Source organism: Ochotona curzoniae, unplaced genomic scaffold, assembly GCF_017591425.1.
Source record: "Ochotona curzoniae isolate NIBS_2020 unplaced genomic scaffold, NIBS_Ocur_1.0 contig_883, whole genome shotgun sequence".
Lineage (NCBI taxonomy): Eukaryota > Metazoa > Chordata > Mammalia > Lagomorpha > Ochotonidae > Ochotona > Ochotona curzoniae.
The window spans coordinates 68,227,997-68,244,558 of record NW_024466599.1 but is presented as its reverse complement, the minus strand read 5'-3'; the positions used below and the strand labels follow the sequence as shown (position 1 = coordinate 68,244,558).

The 16,562-nt window shown below is 39.5% G+C and overlaps 1 pseudogene; it reads left to right on the top strand.

The window, feature by feature from the left end:
- Nucleotides 1-2,477: 2,477 nt before the first annotated feature.
- On the top strand, nucleotides 2,478-2,563 carry LOC121165511 (annotated as a pseudogene).
- Nucleotides 2,564-16,562: the final 13,999 nt, after the last annotated feature.

Here is a 16,562-nt window from a genome sequence, read left to right as displayed (position 1 = left end):
CACTTGTTGGCCTCATGTGGGCTGGTTTAGGGGAAAGTCAGCCTGAGTTGACTATTCTTACTGGTACATACATAAGTCATTGTGAATGTGGGTGGGTTGGGCTTTGCTGCAGCATCAGCTGCCATATGCTGGTATAGGGGACAAATTCTGTCAAGGTAAACTGCAGAACCACCTAGAAAGTGCGATATCTGGAGTGGAGGGAAACAATGGGTACCTCCCTCTTCGGGGTTACTACTATGGCTGGTGAATGTGAGAATCAGGACTGGGGCAGGCATGGCTAGGTAGAGAGTAACACCCGCTAACACATATGTGGGCTGGTTAGTGGGACTGGTTGGTTTGAACTAACACATGAGAGCTGAATGAGATATGGGACAGAAAGGACAAGTCTATTGTACATACTGGCAAGTGCAGGAACTAGGTCGGGGGTGGGTCTGGTGGGAGTTATTGCGGGTTGCTCCAACTAAGCTACAACTCCCACTAGTGTCCGTTAAGACTGTGTGTGTGGTGCGCAGGATTGGACTAGGCTCCAAAACCCATTGGGTTGTATAAGAGACAGGACTGGAGACTGAACTGATCCCGGAATTGCAGTCACTGATTGGGGTGATGAACTGTGCCAGATCCTGGCAAGCACACACAACAATTGAGTCTGTGATCACCTCAAATGAAGTTTCTTTCAGAATCATCCCAACTGCTGGACTCAGAACCCCAACCATGAAGAGAATTGCTGGTTTTATGGTCTGACTGTGGAGTGTGCGTGTCAGAGCTGGGCCTCCTTAGTGGCTTAGACAGAGCAGTGGACAGCATATCCAGGTGCACATGGAGGATAGGGCAGTACATTGGAGCCAGCAGAAGATACCTGGTGGACTATGTCAACCAGTGGATTCTGGAGAGATTTCATTGTGCTTGGGATGTTGTGATCGGCAGTAATTCGCAACTGTTGAACCACTGAAAGCTCATGAGCAGGACCCTCAGACCATGCCCCACATTGGAGACCCTGGAATGGGATCAGTTGGCTACCTCCATCCCAGGATGCAGAGGTGTTTGAGAAGCTGGGTGTGGCTTCTTTCTTTGTTTCCTCCCTTCCCCCCGATGCAGAAAGGAAAAAAAGACAATGTGGAAACAATGATCTCACCTGCTTTCTTGTAGCCCTTGGGCCTGATCACCCTAATCAACTATGTAAAAATAATAAAAAATAAAAATAATTACTAATTTAACAAAGTTTGGTAGCCTTCCATACAGTTCTTTCTTTTGAAGTAGTTTGAAAAGTGTTAGAATTTTTTCTTATTTAAATGCTTTATATAATTCAGAGATAAAGCTATCATGTCCTAGACTTTTCTCATTGCTTGTTATGGACCTTTCAGCTTTTCCATGTCTCCTCCAGTTAATCTTGGTAGATTGTATCCAGAAATTTAGCTGTTTCTTTGAAGTTTTCCAGCTTATTAGGATATAATTTTTGCATTACTTTCTTATGGTCCTTCGTAGCTCAGTGTTTTTTATTGTAAAATGTAATCTGTCAACTCTAATCCCATTTGAATTTTTTTGTTCTTTGTTATTCTGGTTAGAGATTTATTTGTTTATTTATTTATTTTTTGACCTGTGTCTCTTGTTGTATTTGGGTTGCCTGGTTTAAGTTAGGGAAATATGAAGAAAGTATGAAAAATTTGCTATTTATGTTTGGCTTCCAATATTTCTAGTTGATCTCCTTCTTCTTTTTGCCTTCTAGATTTTTCTTACTTTTGGTTCTGTGCTATACCTGGATTTTAGCTGTACATGCTGGAATAATAGGAGAAGCATGTGAAGAACCTCAGAGTTTTCTGCTTTTGTGATTTTTGCCTTGCTTGCTTGGCTGGGGGCTGTATGAACGCCAGGCCTGACAGTCTCTGTGATACCTGGCAGGTCACTTAGGCAGAGCACTCTTCAGGAAGGAGGCCCCTAGTGTGCTTGTTAATTTGCTCACTATGCTATAGCCCACTAGTTTGTACTTTTTGCACGTTCCTTGCTTCAAACCCACCAATAGAAGCCTGCCAACTTGCTCTTCTTAAAAGTTAACAAACTGACCAATCATGACTGTGTAATTATATCGAATTGGCCTGAAATGTATAAAAACCCTGTGCTGTTCAACCTCGCTCTTTTCTTTTGCCGCTTCTGCCGCAGCTTTGGCTGCTGGGCTGGGGCAGCGGCTGGAACCTAGTCTGAATAAACCACCTTTATGTGTTTGCATTGACTTCAGACTCCTGATGATTTTCTGGGGATCTCCAAGTCTGGCACACACATGTATACTTCATCTCTCATGAAGCAAAAGTCCTCTAGATGATGCTGTATAGTTTTGCAGGTTGTGCTATCCAGTTGGTAACCTATATCTATTCTTAGAATTTTCTAGGTTAAATAGAGTCATTTATGCAAAATTACATGAAAATAATAATAATTTTGTATGATGTCTAAAAAGATCTGAATAGCTCAGTATAAAAATAAAATTGAAGACTATACTTTCAGGTATCTTTGCTATAGTCTGTGACTAGAGAAGTTTCTCTGATCGTGTAGAGAAAAATAAAACTGTACCAGTATAGGATGCCTCATCTTCAATAAAATATGTATATTGTTTATGTGTGTTCTTATCTTTGGTGAAGAACATTGGATTAAAATTATTAGGTTTTCCTAAAAAATAAATACTAGCCTATAAAAAGAGATTTTTAAAAGATTCTAGAATTTTATTATTATTTATTACAATTTACAAAACTCAGAATGTGGCCTAGAATGTGGTTTTGTAAATCCCTGTCATTTGACTTGCCAGGGCTTTGAGTCAACTCAACTTATTACATGTTTGAAAGAAATCATTGAACTGCTTATAAAAGTGCCTTTCCATACCTTTTTCTCTAAGGAATAATAAAATTCTATCATGCTAACTCCAAAACCAAAATGGAGAGTTTAGTTCTAACAATTCACAAATCTTGACAAGCCTGAGTTTCACAATTGCTTTCTTTGGTATATTGCTCTGTCTCTATGCATCGGGATTTGGAAAAGATTTTCATCTCAAAGTTGGGAGATTTGTAAGTCAAATTCAATTTAGTTCCTCATGACCTTCTAATACACTTAGTGCCCCAGCAATCTTTTTTCTACTCTGGTCCAATAGAAGGCTCTGGATCATTTGCATTATTTTCAATGTTTTACTGGGTATCTGCATTTTTTCACCCTAGATTCTGCCATTCTAAATTCCTACAGATATGCTTGGAATTTCAGTTCCTCAGTAAATGAAATTTACTCATTTGACACTTTATTCTATTTCTGTTCTGTGAAGACTCAACTCCAGTTTGTTATTTTTTGTCAACACTAGTTAGGCTAGTTATTGCTGGCCCAAAATTCCTACATAAGTTTCTGTTAATTTTGATTTTGCTTGTAGACATTCCTCTTGCTACAACATGTGATGTTTGTATGCCTTGCTGCTGAGCCACAGTTCATCTCATCTCTCTGTGTTCTGATTCTCAGGACATCTCTTTCTCTTTTTTTCATCTGGGTACCTTGTTTTTCTCCACCTATAGTCCAGATAAGATATTTGCAGACAAATCTCTTAGATGATACCCAACTGCTGCATGGACTCTGATGAGGTCTGGCCCTGTTGGCCATTTCAGAGTGCTACATCTTCCTGCTGAAATCTTTGCTTTTGCTTTGAGACACTGATAACTGAAACAGGAGTGAGTTTTCTAATTCCTTTGAACATTTCCTTACTCTAAGTGCTAAGTCATTATTTTTGTTCTCATAGTTGAGTTTTATCTAACATGACATTTTCAATTGTAGTGAGAATGATAAAACTATCTTATCCAGAAATCTAAATATAGTTGAGTTGCTCCATCAATTTTCTACAAACCAAGATTTCCCTTTAAAAATGTGTAGTGACCAACCTGTGGGTGATTGCCCCTGGATCTCTGTCTGCTTAGCCCATGTGGGAGGCGTAGGCACATGGCACACCATGTCCTTGGGGGATCCCCCTTACAATAGTCTCTGCTAACCAAGACTCCCACCTGGCCTGTTCACTGGGCATGCAGCAAGAATAGTGGGCTGCACCCCAGTCTCTCTTCTCTGTCGTTGGACAAGCTGTGCTAGGACTTTCCAGATAAGCAACTCTAAGAAGTCAAATGCCATCCATATCCCACTTACCAGTCACATGTGATAAATATGTCCAAAGCTTTTAGCCTGGATTCTAGCTTTTATATTCATTGAATCAAGGCCTACCTGCCTGTGGCCTGAGGCTCAACTTCCAGGTGAGGACCGTGACCTGTGACTTGACTGGAGAGTCCAGAGAGATAGGCATGCTTACTGGCCACTAACAATGTCATTGTTGGGTGGGAACACAATTGGGACTGTCCTTTTACCTTCCCTTCCCCCTTTTCTAGTACTATTTAAGCCTCTAAGTTTCCATAATAAATGTACCCCTCACCAGTTGCCTCTGATGGTTCTGCTGGGGAAGAGCACTGTTGCTTCACCCTTGTTAGCCTGGAGCCTGCTGGTCAGGAAATGCCCAACACAAACCAAGACACATTTTCATGTAACAGAAACTCTAGTCTCTTGAGTAGTCTTGTACTCACATCCATGTCATAAATTACTGTCTATCATTTTGGATTCCAACTTTGACATTATTTTGTCCTTGCTAGTAAACACAGCACCATTTACTTGTGAGGTTGCAAGGCAATAAAACTCCAATTCTTGAGTCAGTTGCTTGGGTTAAATCTTGCCTCTACCACCTGGGTCATGAAATAACTAGCCTAAACACTTTTCAGTCAATGAATTGGGAGTAAGACTCATATGGACATTTATGAGGTAGATTTAAATATATGTTTATTTTTATATTACTTGAAGGACAGAAAAGGGGGATGATTTTCTGTTTGCTGGCTCACTCCTCAAAGCTCACAGAAGCCAGGATGGTGCCATTCTTAGTTCTAAGTCTGGAACTTCATTTAGATTGCCCACATGGATGACAGGGACCCAGTCACTTGAGCCATTATCTGCTGCCTCCCGGGTGCTCGTGAGCAGAAAGCTGTGTTGAAAGTGTAGTGAGTGAGGCTTAACCCAGGCTCTGGGCATTGAAATAGTGACTTCATGGTGTCATGACATCGCCACGACAAGATAGATTTTCTTATTTCTTTTCTTGTATTTGATATGCAGGTTTTACAAAGAGGAGAGATAGATAGGAAGAGAGAGAAAGAGAGAGGAAGAGCGAGAGAATTTCTATCTACTTGTTTACTCCTGAAATGACTGTGACAGCTGGAGCTGAAGTGAAGCTAGGAGCCAGGAAATTATTCTGGGTCTCCTACATGGGTGTAGGTGCCCAAGGACTTGAACCATCTTCTGCTGTTTTCCCAGGCCATAAGTAGGGTGATGAATTGTTAGGCGAGCAGCTAGGACACAAACCATATGGAATGCCAGTGCTGCAAGCTAGATTTTAATGATTAAATAAAATGCTGTATAAGAAGGAGAATACTTAGCACAGTGCCTATTATATAATAACTTCTCAGCAAGTACTATAACTTTTTCTTATATATTTATTGCAAAAATTTGAATCAGAATTGTAGCTAAACTTAACAACATTAATCTTCCCAATTAAAATTTATTTAGTTTTACATTTACATTTAGTTATTTGGAAATAGCTAAAAGGGATGTTTTTGAGCTGTTACATCAAACCTGAAGAATAATGCTCTGTAAACAACGAGGTTAATTATCAGTTACAAATTGCACATGAAACTTCAAGTCCAAAATGATGCATGCATATCTGGTTCTGACATGCATCCTCAGGGAAAAGAACAGGAAAGCAAATTTTTGGACCCCATTCCTGAGCTCCTGAATCACAGGTGAGGACCAGTGACCTGTGCTTTAAGAAGCCTCGCAGGACTTAAGCTGTGGTTCAGTGTGTTAAGCCACTGCCCATGATGTCTGTGTCTCCTATGACTTTCAGCTGGATTCCCAGCTGCTCCATTTCCAATCCATAACCCTGCTAATGTGCCTGGGAATCCAACAAATATGGCTCAAGCTCTGTGTCAGCCATGCAGCAGACCTGAATGGAGTTTTTGGAGTTTGGCTTCAGTGAGGCATAACCCTAGCATTTGCAGTCACTAGTAGAGTGAACCAGCAAATGGAAGTTCTCTCTCCTTCTGTGTCACTTCTATGTGACATGATTACTGCAGCAGATTCTGCTGTACACATGTGAGAATCCATGTTAGATCAAGATTTGAACTACTGTGTGCACGTTCAGTCTTGCTCTTACGTTTATCATTCTTGCTATCACACTCCTGAGATACCCTAGCTGGTTGGGCAACAGCAATAGCAAAAAGCTCAGCATTGAATTAAATGTTTGTGTTAAATTTATAGAATTTTTTTTTCAAGTTTTCCTTTTAGGGAGAAATATTTAAAGGGAGAAAAGCCTACAGTGTAAACACGAATCCTTTCTTTGAAAAGTAACCATGGAATTGTCTTAATTGTTTCATTTGATTCTTTCCTTTTCTGTTCAATAACTATAACCCAAGGCTTAGATCTTTGCTTTCTTTTCTTGGAAATAATCCTAAAAAAAAAAAACAAAAACAAAAACAAAAAACAGAATTTGTTAGTGTCTTTGACTGCTTTGTGGATTGTTATTTTAAGGAGCCTCTTAATTTAATCGTGGTATAATCCTTTAATTTTTGTTGCTGTTCCAATGCTCATTTCAACACATGAATAAATTTAAAGTGGCTGCTTAAAAGCATTTTGGGCTTCTTAAAAGGATTTTGGATGCAACTCGGGCAGTTGTAAACACAATTTCACTTATTCAGAGCAAGCAGATAATTTCTGAGTAAACAGTATTTCAGTTGCTATTGCTGTCTTTGTCATGTTTTCACATTTTCTAAGCATGCGAAGTGAAGCATAAACATTACATAGAACTAAGAAAAATTGGATATTATGTCAGTTTACTGTTTGAGTTCCCAAGAAATAGTATATCCTTTCCATTTGCTTCTATGACATTACTAATAGCTTAGAAAACCTAAGGATTGAATTAGATTTGGGAAAAATAGAACAAGTTCTGTCACCTCCTTGCCTTGGAGTTTGGGTAAGTTGCTTAAAACGTCCAACCTAGGATTCCTCAGTATTAAGGTGGAAACAGTAGGGTCAGTTCCAGAGACTGTCAAGGTGTGAACGAGAGGAAGCAGAGCTAACTTGCTGACATGGGGTTGAGTTAGCTCCAAAAAAAAAAAGACTTGCATTATATCGCCGTCACATCTGAAACTTCTTGAACTGCGTAGCTTTGATATTCTTTTAGTAATCTTTCTAATTGATAAGTGATTTGTATATTTAATCATTTATGACTTCTTATTTAAGTCTTTCAGTTTTTCTATGAGATCTGTAAAATAGATCTCTGATTTTTTTTTTTGGTTTTTGTTTTTCTTTATATAGAGAAAAATGTAATAACCAGCTTTTTGCCTGGTCTGTTTCATAAAGCTTTAAAATCAGATCTAGAAGTAGTTGATCTTAGAGGGCATTTAGTTCCTGCTTCCTCTTTAACAAATAAGCAAACTGGGCTCTGACAGTGGAAGTGACATATCCACAGTAGGTTAGCTGTTATCATGCCATATACTCCTTATGAATTGAGAACTTCATTATATAGCATCACCTGAAATGTCTAAATTCCCTTTGGCTTAGTATATGAAGTCCTGCAAAATGAAACCTCTACCTGTCTTTAGTTTGTTGTGGAGTCACTGTGTGGGTCTGGGTCCGTATCTTCAACAAAAGAGGAATTCAAAGATGAAATACAGGTAAAGGTAGGCAGAGAAACAGGATTTATTTGCAGACAAAGCAAAAGTACACACTCCCGAAATAGTGTCATTCAGTAAGATTGTGGTATCCTTTACGTGCTCTCCAGGCATAGCGGTAGCATCTGAGGTAGGGTTTTGTTTAACAGTGTTAAGGAGCAATGTTTGGGGGAGCAATGTTTGCCTTTATTTGGGAAATCACAGAAGTGTTGAGTGTCAGGTGCATCATGGGAGTAGGTGTGTCAGCTCTGACACATTCATCATAATAGCATTATAAAGAGCAGTCAGGTATCTGGCAGCCTTACTGGGTACGTTTGGCTGTTGTTGATGCTGGGCATTGGTTTTGTGGAGGCTATGACTGTGGCAGGGACAGGATGGTGTAGAGTAGGCTTCAGGGTAGGTTGGACTGATACCCTCATCCTCCTCTTTCCAGCTAATTGCTTACCTACATTAGTTTCATCTCACTACCTCACGAAGTGTGCTGACGTTGTCTATTGTGTATGTGCTATGCATTCTGCAACATGTATAATAGAGGTATTTTTTTGTCTCCTCTGATGTTTTCTTCTTAACTTGAAAAGCCGTTACCACTCTTGGCTTTTTCAACTCCTTGATTCTAAACATAAATCCCGGATTCACAGTTGTTGAAGCCCTCATTGTCGTATCCGACACCTCTCACTCTTCATGCTACCACCTGTCTCCTGTGCTTTGTCACGTTGTATCAAAATGATGGTTGCGTATGTGGATCTTGCTGTGTTATAAAGCTCTCAAATACTAGCAACATGTCTTGTTTGTTTCATCTTTTTTCTGTATCTAGTATACACTCTGGCATGTTTCATATGCTCACCAATGTTTGTTGAACTGCACTGCTGTTGGATCTCTGTGAGCTGGCTTTTGCATTGACTTTATGTACACATCACTGTATTTTCTCTGCTTCAACACTCTAATATCAGCCTTGAATGCACATGACTCAACATTTATGTATGCAAGTAGCTAGAAACAGGAGACCAATGTTTCTGAGAACAGAATTCTCCAGTTTTGCCATTTAAAAAGTTACATGAACAGGGGCTGCTTTTATGCCTTGGTTGGTAAATTTGCCACCTGCAACACCTGCAACAATATGGGCACTGACTTGTGTCCCAGGTGTGATGCTTCTGATCCAGCTCTCTGCTAATGGCCTGGGAAAGCACTGTAAGATGGTCTGAGAGCTTGGGTGTCTGCCACCTGTATCAGAAACCTGAATAAAGCTCCTGTCTTTGGCTTGGTCTAGTCCTGGCTGTTGCATTTATCTTAGGAGTGAATGGGCATATGGAAGAACTCTTTCTCTCTCTTGTTCTCTTTCTCTAATTCTTTAAAAATGAAAAATAAACCTTTAAAAGGAAGTTATGTGAACATTTCAGTGCCACAGTGCCTTGTTTTCTTATTTTTATTTTTTGTTGTACAATGTGATATTCAGAAAAATAGTGAAGCATAGATTAAAGCCTTCCATGCTGATGAAATGGAAAAAGCTCTTGTCTCTACCACGGAGAACAAAACAATGTGGCATTGTGCACACTTAAGAGAGAGCCTGGAACCTTACACAAAAGTCTGGATTGTGACCTGTATGTTTAACACTTAAAAAAAAAAGATTTATTTAATTCTATTGCAAAGTCATACAGAGAGGAGGAGAGACAGAGAGGAAGATCTCCCATCCATTGATTTACCTCCCAAGTGGCTGCAAAGGCTGGAGCTGAGCTGATATGAAGCCAGGAGCCAGAAGACTCCTCTGGGTCTCCAGTGTGGATTCAGGGTCCCAAGGCTTTGGGCCGTCCTCATCTGCTTTCCCAGGCCACAAGCAGGGAGCTGGATGGAAAGCAGGGCTGCTGGGATTAGAACTGGTGCCCATATGGGATTCTGGCACGTGTAAGGCGAGGGCATGCTTAACTTTGTGCTTCTGTAAATTTTATTACTTTCAATAACTCATGTAATTGATGAGGCATCTAATATTTGTTTTTTTGTGACTGGTTTATTTCATGTGGCATAAAGTCTTCAAATTTCATCTATGTTGGAGCATGTGACAATATTTCCTCCCTGGTAAAGATTTGATAATATAAAAGTATAAATGTATGTGTCATGTTTCATTTCTTCAGGGTATTTTATTTTGTTCAGGTGTTTTATTTCTTGCTGGGTATTTGATTTACTTCAAATTCTTGGCTATTGAAAATAGTGCTGCTTCAAACATCAGAATGAAAATACCACCTAGAGACACTGTTTTCATTTCTTCTGCATGCATGCCCAGAATTGAGATTGTTGAAAGTTCTAGCATTTTTTTTTTTTGTGGAAGGTCTATCTGCTTTCCAAGATTTCTTTTATAATTCCAGCAATAGTGTGCAAGAGTTCCAATTTTGCCACATCTTCCTAACCTTGACATTCTTTGTCAACATTCCTCTAATACTCAAAAATATTTGTTGAGTTAGATGCTTTTCAAAATTCTCTCTGCTTGCACAGATCACACATTCTAGTGAGAGTGGGGTGTAAGATATAGTTCCTAATAGAATGAATGCAAGAAGCAACCCCAGCCACTGTTCACTTAGAAAGAGGTTTAGTCTTTCAACAGTTGATACCTCTCACGGTGGGTATTCTGTGTCTTAGCTGAAGTCACCTGTCTGTGGTTCAGCTGACATCTGTGGCTCCCTAGGCACTTCATTCAGCATTACTACCTATATGATAATCAGTTGCTGACTGCAATAGTTGAGCCAAGAAAAGGATATCAACCTAAGATCACCATTATTTTACCAGTGACATCACTTAGAGCTTGATCATCTTCAAATCTATGAACTTCAATTCTTTTTCTTGGTATGGTTTAATTTTACAGTTTTTGGTCAACATATCCCATTTTTAGACAAGATTTATTTATTTTATTTGAAATCAGAAGGAGAGAGAGGGACAGAGAGAGACTCATGCACCAATTCACTCATCAAAGAGTTGCAATGGCCAGAGCTGGGCTGGTGAGAAGCTGTGAGCCAGGAATTTTTTTCAGGTCTCCAATGTGGGTTCTGGAGAGCCAGGACTTAAGCCGTCCTCCACTACTTTCCCAGCACATAATCAGAGAGCTGGATCAGAGGTGGAACAGTTGGGACTTGAACTGGTACAAATATGGGAAGCTGGCACTGCAGGCAGAGGATGAGTATGCACTGCCAGAAAGCCCATTTATTATTGATTGATCCAATGAACTACTTATTTATTGATCAATCTAATGAGCTATTTGGTAGCAATTATAACAACATACAGTCAGCTACCCGCTGGTATTCAGGTTATCAGTAATAGCTAACATTGGCTGCTACTGTTTTCAATTTTGGTGTACTTTGTAAATAGGTAGTAACAATACTAAGAATGTTAGAGATTTTAGGTCACATGAATTATGCAAAAAACTGGACAGCTGTTCTAAACCTCTGACCACATTGGAGGTCTTTCACACCCTATTCAAAATCTGTGAGGTCATGACTACTTTCATTGGCCACTAGGATGCTAGTTCCGTTTTTTTTTTTTTTTCTGCACCAATATTTGCACTGATGTTGCAAAAGCAATGGTAAAACTTGGTACTTCAGCACACATCAATGCTGTGGTTTGAATCTATTCACCACCATTCTATACACATGCAACCCCAAGAAAAGATGACTCCTTGATGAAGTAGCAAAAAATATTAGCTGTACTCAATTTACTTTCCTAACATGTCTTTTCTGATATTTTTTTGTTAAAAATTGAGTGTGTACCTAAAGGATTTTTGTTGCATACCTTAAGTACCACAGTTGTTCTGAGTAAAAATATTTCTGTGATTGTTTGGCTGAAAGATGAACTAGCCATTTATTTATAGAAATCATTTTTATTTGAAAGAACTAAGGATGAACTATAGTTAATTATACTGAGGCACTTGGTAAAAAATGATTTTGTGAAAATGAGTTTAATGAACCTGTCTCTTCAACAATGAACAACTTACAGCCATTGTTGTTAGCAATGAAATTAGAATTTTCAGTTGGATTTTTTTTTTAGATTTCTTTATTTTTATTGAAAAGTCAGATTTACAGAGAGGAGGAGAGACAGAGAGGAAGATCTTCCATCTGCTGATTCACTCCCCATGGTGGCTGCAGTTGCTGGAGCTGAGCCAATCGGAAGCCTGGAGCTTCTTCTGGGTCTTTCACCACACGGGTGCAGGGTCCCAAGGTTTTTGGCCATCCTTGACTGCTTTTCCAGGCCAGAAGCAGGGAGCTGCATGGGAAGCAGGGCTGTTGGGGCATGAACCGGTGCCCATATGGAATCCCAGTGCATGCAAAGTGAGGACTTTAGACAGTAGACTACCAGGCCATTTCAAATGAGTTGGAAGAGTTAAATTGCCATTTTGAAGTTGACAGTTTCCTAATAGTTCACTGCTCTCTTGGTATTAGTGGCAACATAATGAATATTTTGTGATGTTTAAATATTATATGATAATAAAATTGCTGACATTTAAAAAGAGTTACATATTTCAGTGAATCAACATTTTCTAGAACTAAAGCATGATATTACAAAGTCCTAAATCAGCATAGATATGGCATTAATGTTGCAGGAATTTTGACTCCGAGTATGGCAGCAACCTCAAATTCTTGTCTCGCAGGAAAGAAGAATTTTCATGCGGACACAGTTTAGTTTTAACGCAAGATTTATTAGGAAAGTTGAGAAGAGAAGACTCCCGTCCTAGGACCCGTGCATGGGGAGTGTTGGGATCTTTTAAAGGAATTTCCCCGTCCCCAGGTGGTCCCCAGGTGTTCGGTTTTGGGGCAAAAGATCAGGGAGGTGCAGGATATGGGACATTCCAGGCCTTGGGCAGATATGCATCACTTATCAGCCTGAGGCCCTCCCACAATGGCCAGAGGTAATGGCCGATAATACTTCAGGTGGGGCATTGATAACACCTGTCCCTTGGAAGGGACGTGTTCTGGTGAGTCCAAGACATGGTGGGGAAATTCTCCTTTACTCAGGGACCCAGAATACCCTAACTGCCTACTACCCACTAACTCCTCTCTCATTAAGAGAGTATCATGAGACCATTGATAAATTTGTAAAATTCACATTGCAACAAAGCTTGAAGAAATCACCACTGTTGAGTTTGGGCATAGTGCAAAAATAGTACTTAGGAGCCAGCACTGTGATACAGTAAGCTAAGCCTCCACCTGTGATCCTGGCATCCCATTTGAGTGCTGGTTCATGTTCTGGCTATACTACTTCTGATCCAGCTCCCTGCTTGTGGCCTGGAAAGCAGATACAGATGGCTCAAATCCTTCTGTCCCTACACCCACATGGCTGACTTGGAGGAAGCTTCTGGCTCATGACTTTGGATCAGCCATAACAGCCATAGGAAGAGTGAGCCAGTGGATGGAAGATCTCTCTCTCTCTCTCTCTCTCTCTCTCTCTCTCTCTCTCTCTGCCTCTCTTTCTCTTTGCAACTTTACTTTCAAAAAAAGAAAGAAAATCATAAAAGAATTATCTATAATCATCTGAAGAGGCTATTAAAGTATCCCTTTTCTAACTTATATTTGTTTAAGGAAGGATTTCTTCATATTTGTCATGTAAAAGAACATAGGGCACTAGATTATTTGAGAATATTGATATAATCTTGCAAATCTAATGTTAGAAGGTAGTTCCAAGTGTAAAGGATTGTCGCTGTCCAGCAGCGACGGACTTGGTGCACGGAGCTGATAATAACACGTGTGGACCCTGACTGATGGTCAAAGCTGAAGTTTATTAGGGGCATCAGACTTTATACACTGAGAGTCCCTATAGGGTAGGGGAGGAAGTATTGAGCTTTTCAACAAACCCATCAACTGTTATCACACTCTAGGTTGGAATTCCTTTTGTTTTGTATATTACACCAGGTGTTCTCATTTACATGCTGTTTATACCAAAGGTAGCCATTAGGTTGTTGTCATGCAAATACAGTCCAATGAACTGCAAACCTGTGCTCGCTGACCTTCCAGGGTCACAATGTCCTCCTACAAAGAATATTTGCAAAAAAAAAAAAACCCAACAGCAACCAAAGGCAGTATTTCAAGGAGGTCATTTGGAAATAAACTCTCATGAAGGCCTTTGGAAATAAGATCGTGTTCACTGACAGAGCACTTAGTGAAAAGTAGCAGGACTCCTTTGTCTTTTCCAAGTGACTGAGTGTAACAGCACAGATTTTATGCATTTTTGCAAATATATAATCCTGGTTTTCAATTTGAGTTTGTTTTGGGGACTCCTTTGCAACTGGCTAAGGAGTTCGTGATTTTTATCGACCAAATAGCACTAACTTAAATATTCAAGAAAATTCACCTGCTTTGTCTTTCTTCTTGGCTTTGGAGCTCAGGGCATCTGGTCAAAGAACTTCTATCCTTTTTTCTGAAGAGTGGCGATTTTTGTGTTTAGCCAACTGCTACGCAAGGGCAATTATTATTTATGACTTGAAGATTTTTTAGATATACTAAAAGTATCCCTAGCATACCATATTTTATGAACATTAGGTGGACTGTCCATGGTTCTATTTCTTGACTAGATAAAAATCAGAAAATTGAATGTCATCTACTTTTATTCTAAATCTGAAGTGTTTACAAGATGATAACTAACACATAGGGAATTAACCTCATAATTCTATTTGCAAAGCCACGCTTCTTTGAAGAGGCAGTATATGGATCATTATTTGAGATCTATATAAAGTTTAAATTCTTTCTATGGTTATTTGTGATGATTTCCTGACATATTAAGCCATACATTTCTGTGGCTAATTTTCCTGCTCCTGTAGTACTAAATTGAAAGAAATGAAAGGGAAATATGATGAGTGTGTGAATGAATCATTAGTACAAATAAGCATCGTTCACAGCAGTCAGTTTTCTCAAATTTAAAATGGAAGACTTGAGGCAATACAAAATACTGAAATACTAACTAAAAATTAACCATCTAAATTATGCCATTCTAGGAAATTAACAGCTACTGATCTAACCATGTATGAGTATTGAAATGGCTAACTATCCTCAAATTTAAAACAAAGACTAAAATTTTCCTGTAATGCTAACATAAGTGATTTAAAACTTGTGTATCTGTAAGAATTCTCAGAGGAACTCAAACAGTATTATCTAATTTTTAATTATTTTGGTTATTTTAATTATGCAGAATGATGAAAACCTGACCCTCCCTCCAGTGCCAGCATTCCCCATTTCTTAAAGTATACCCCATATGCTAACCATGTTTAAGTCTTTTTAAAAATCTGTAAACATGGTCTTTTATTTTTTAGTAGAAAACCCAACTTATTCTTATTGCCTTTTATGCCAAAATGGCCCTCATTTTTTTCTTCCTAGCTGGTATCTTAGCATTTTTCTAAATGTTAATTATGTATAATGCTTACTTTGAAAAAGCAATTGTTCTTCACATTCTTGCATATTTTGATACATTTATTCTGCACATATTATCTACAGAAGATAGATAGTATTTTACCTACGTCTTAAAGGAGAAGAAAGCAAGGCACAGAGAACTGTAATGACTGGTCCAATGGCACCCAGCTTGTTCATGGTTCAACCATGATTTGAATTCTGGCTTCAGGCTCAGAGTCCACACTTTTAACACTGCCACCTTTTTGGGAAAACTTCCCATGACATCATGGCGTGGAAATGCTTTTTATTTCTGCTCCTACTTCATACTTTGTAGTATTTATATTTCTGCCTTGATTTGTTCTTACTTCTATTTCTCTTATGGCAGATAGTGAAATTACAAAGATTAGAAACTAGGTTTTATTCAATGTTATGTATTCATTAAATCACATAGAGGAACGTATTTTGAGTAAATGAATTGGGCAATTTTGAGAGTAACAAAAATGAACATGAAGCATTCAGTGTCTCTCTGTTGCAGGAATTTTGACTCCGAGTATGGCAGCAACCTCAAATTCTTGTCTCGCAGGAAAGAAGAATTTTCATGCGGACACAGTTTAGTTTTAACGCAAGATTTATTAGGAAAGTTGAGAAGAGAAGACTCCCGTCCTAGTGACGGGAGGGGGCTTTGAGATAGAAAGGACCCTTACCTCCTGCCATAGTGGCAGGAGGACAAGAAGCAAAACCCTAGTCCTCTGCCATAGTGGCAGGAGAAGAATAAGCAAAACCCGAATGAATGGTGGGGAATGCACCTTTTAAAGGTTTCCCTCAAAGATGTTTCTCCATAAACAAAGAAAGTTCCTGATTTCCAAGGTACCTGGCCTTGGGACAAAAGGTCAGAGATACCAGACATAGGACATTCCAGGCCTTAGGCAGATGTGTATTACTCCTTTCAATGATAAAGAGATCAGCCTGAGGCCCTCCCACAATAGCCGAGGTAATGGCCGATACTTCAGGTGGGGAATTGATATGCTAATAGCACCACTGTCCCTTGGAAGAGACGTGCCCTGGTGACTTCAAAACATGGTGGGGAAATTCTCTTTTACTCGGGGACCCAGAATACCCTAACTGCCTACTACCCACTAACTCCTCTCTCATTCCGCCCCCCAGAAGAAGTGACCCTAACTGCTGTTAGGGGAAATGGGACGGTGACCGCTCTGACTGCTTCCTGCTGACATGGGACGAAGTTCAAAGGCAGCAGTTGGGCATTCCTCTGGGGGTCGGTCTAAGGGTCCCCAGTGGAACGTAGAAGTCATCAAAGACGCCTGGCAGAAGTCATCAGAGGTGCCTGGCAGGTTGTTTGAACTCAAGGTGTTCCTTCTTGTTGAAGTCTAGATGACAAAACAAAGACAATTATTATCTCTCCCAACCTAGTATGTAATGG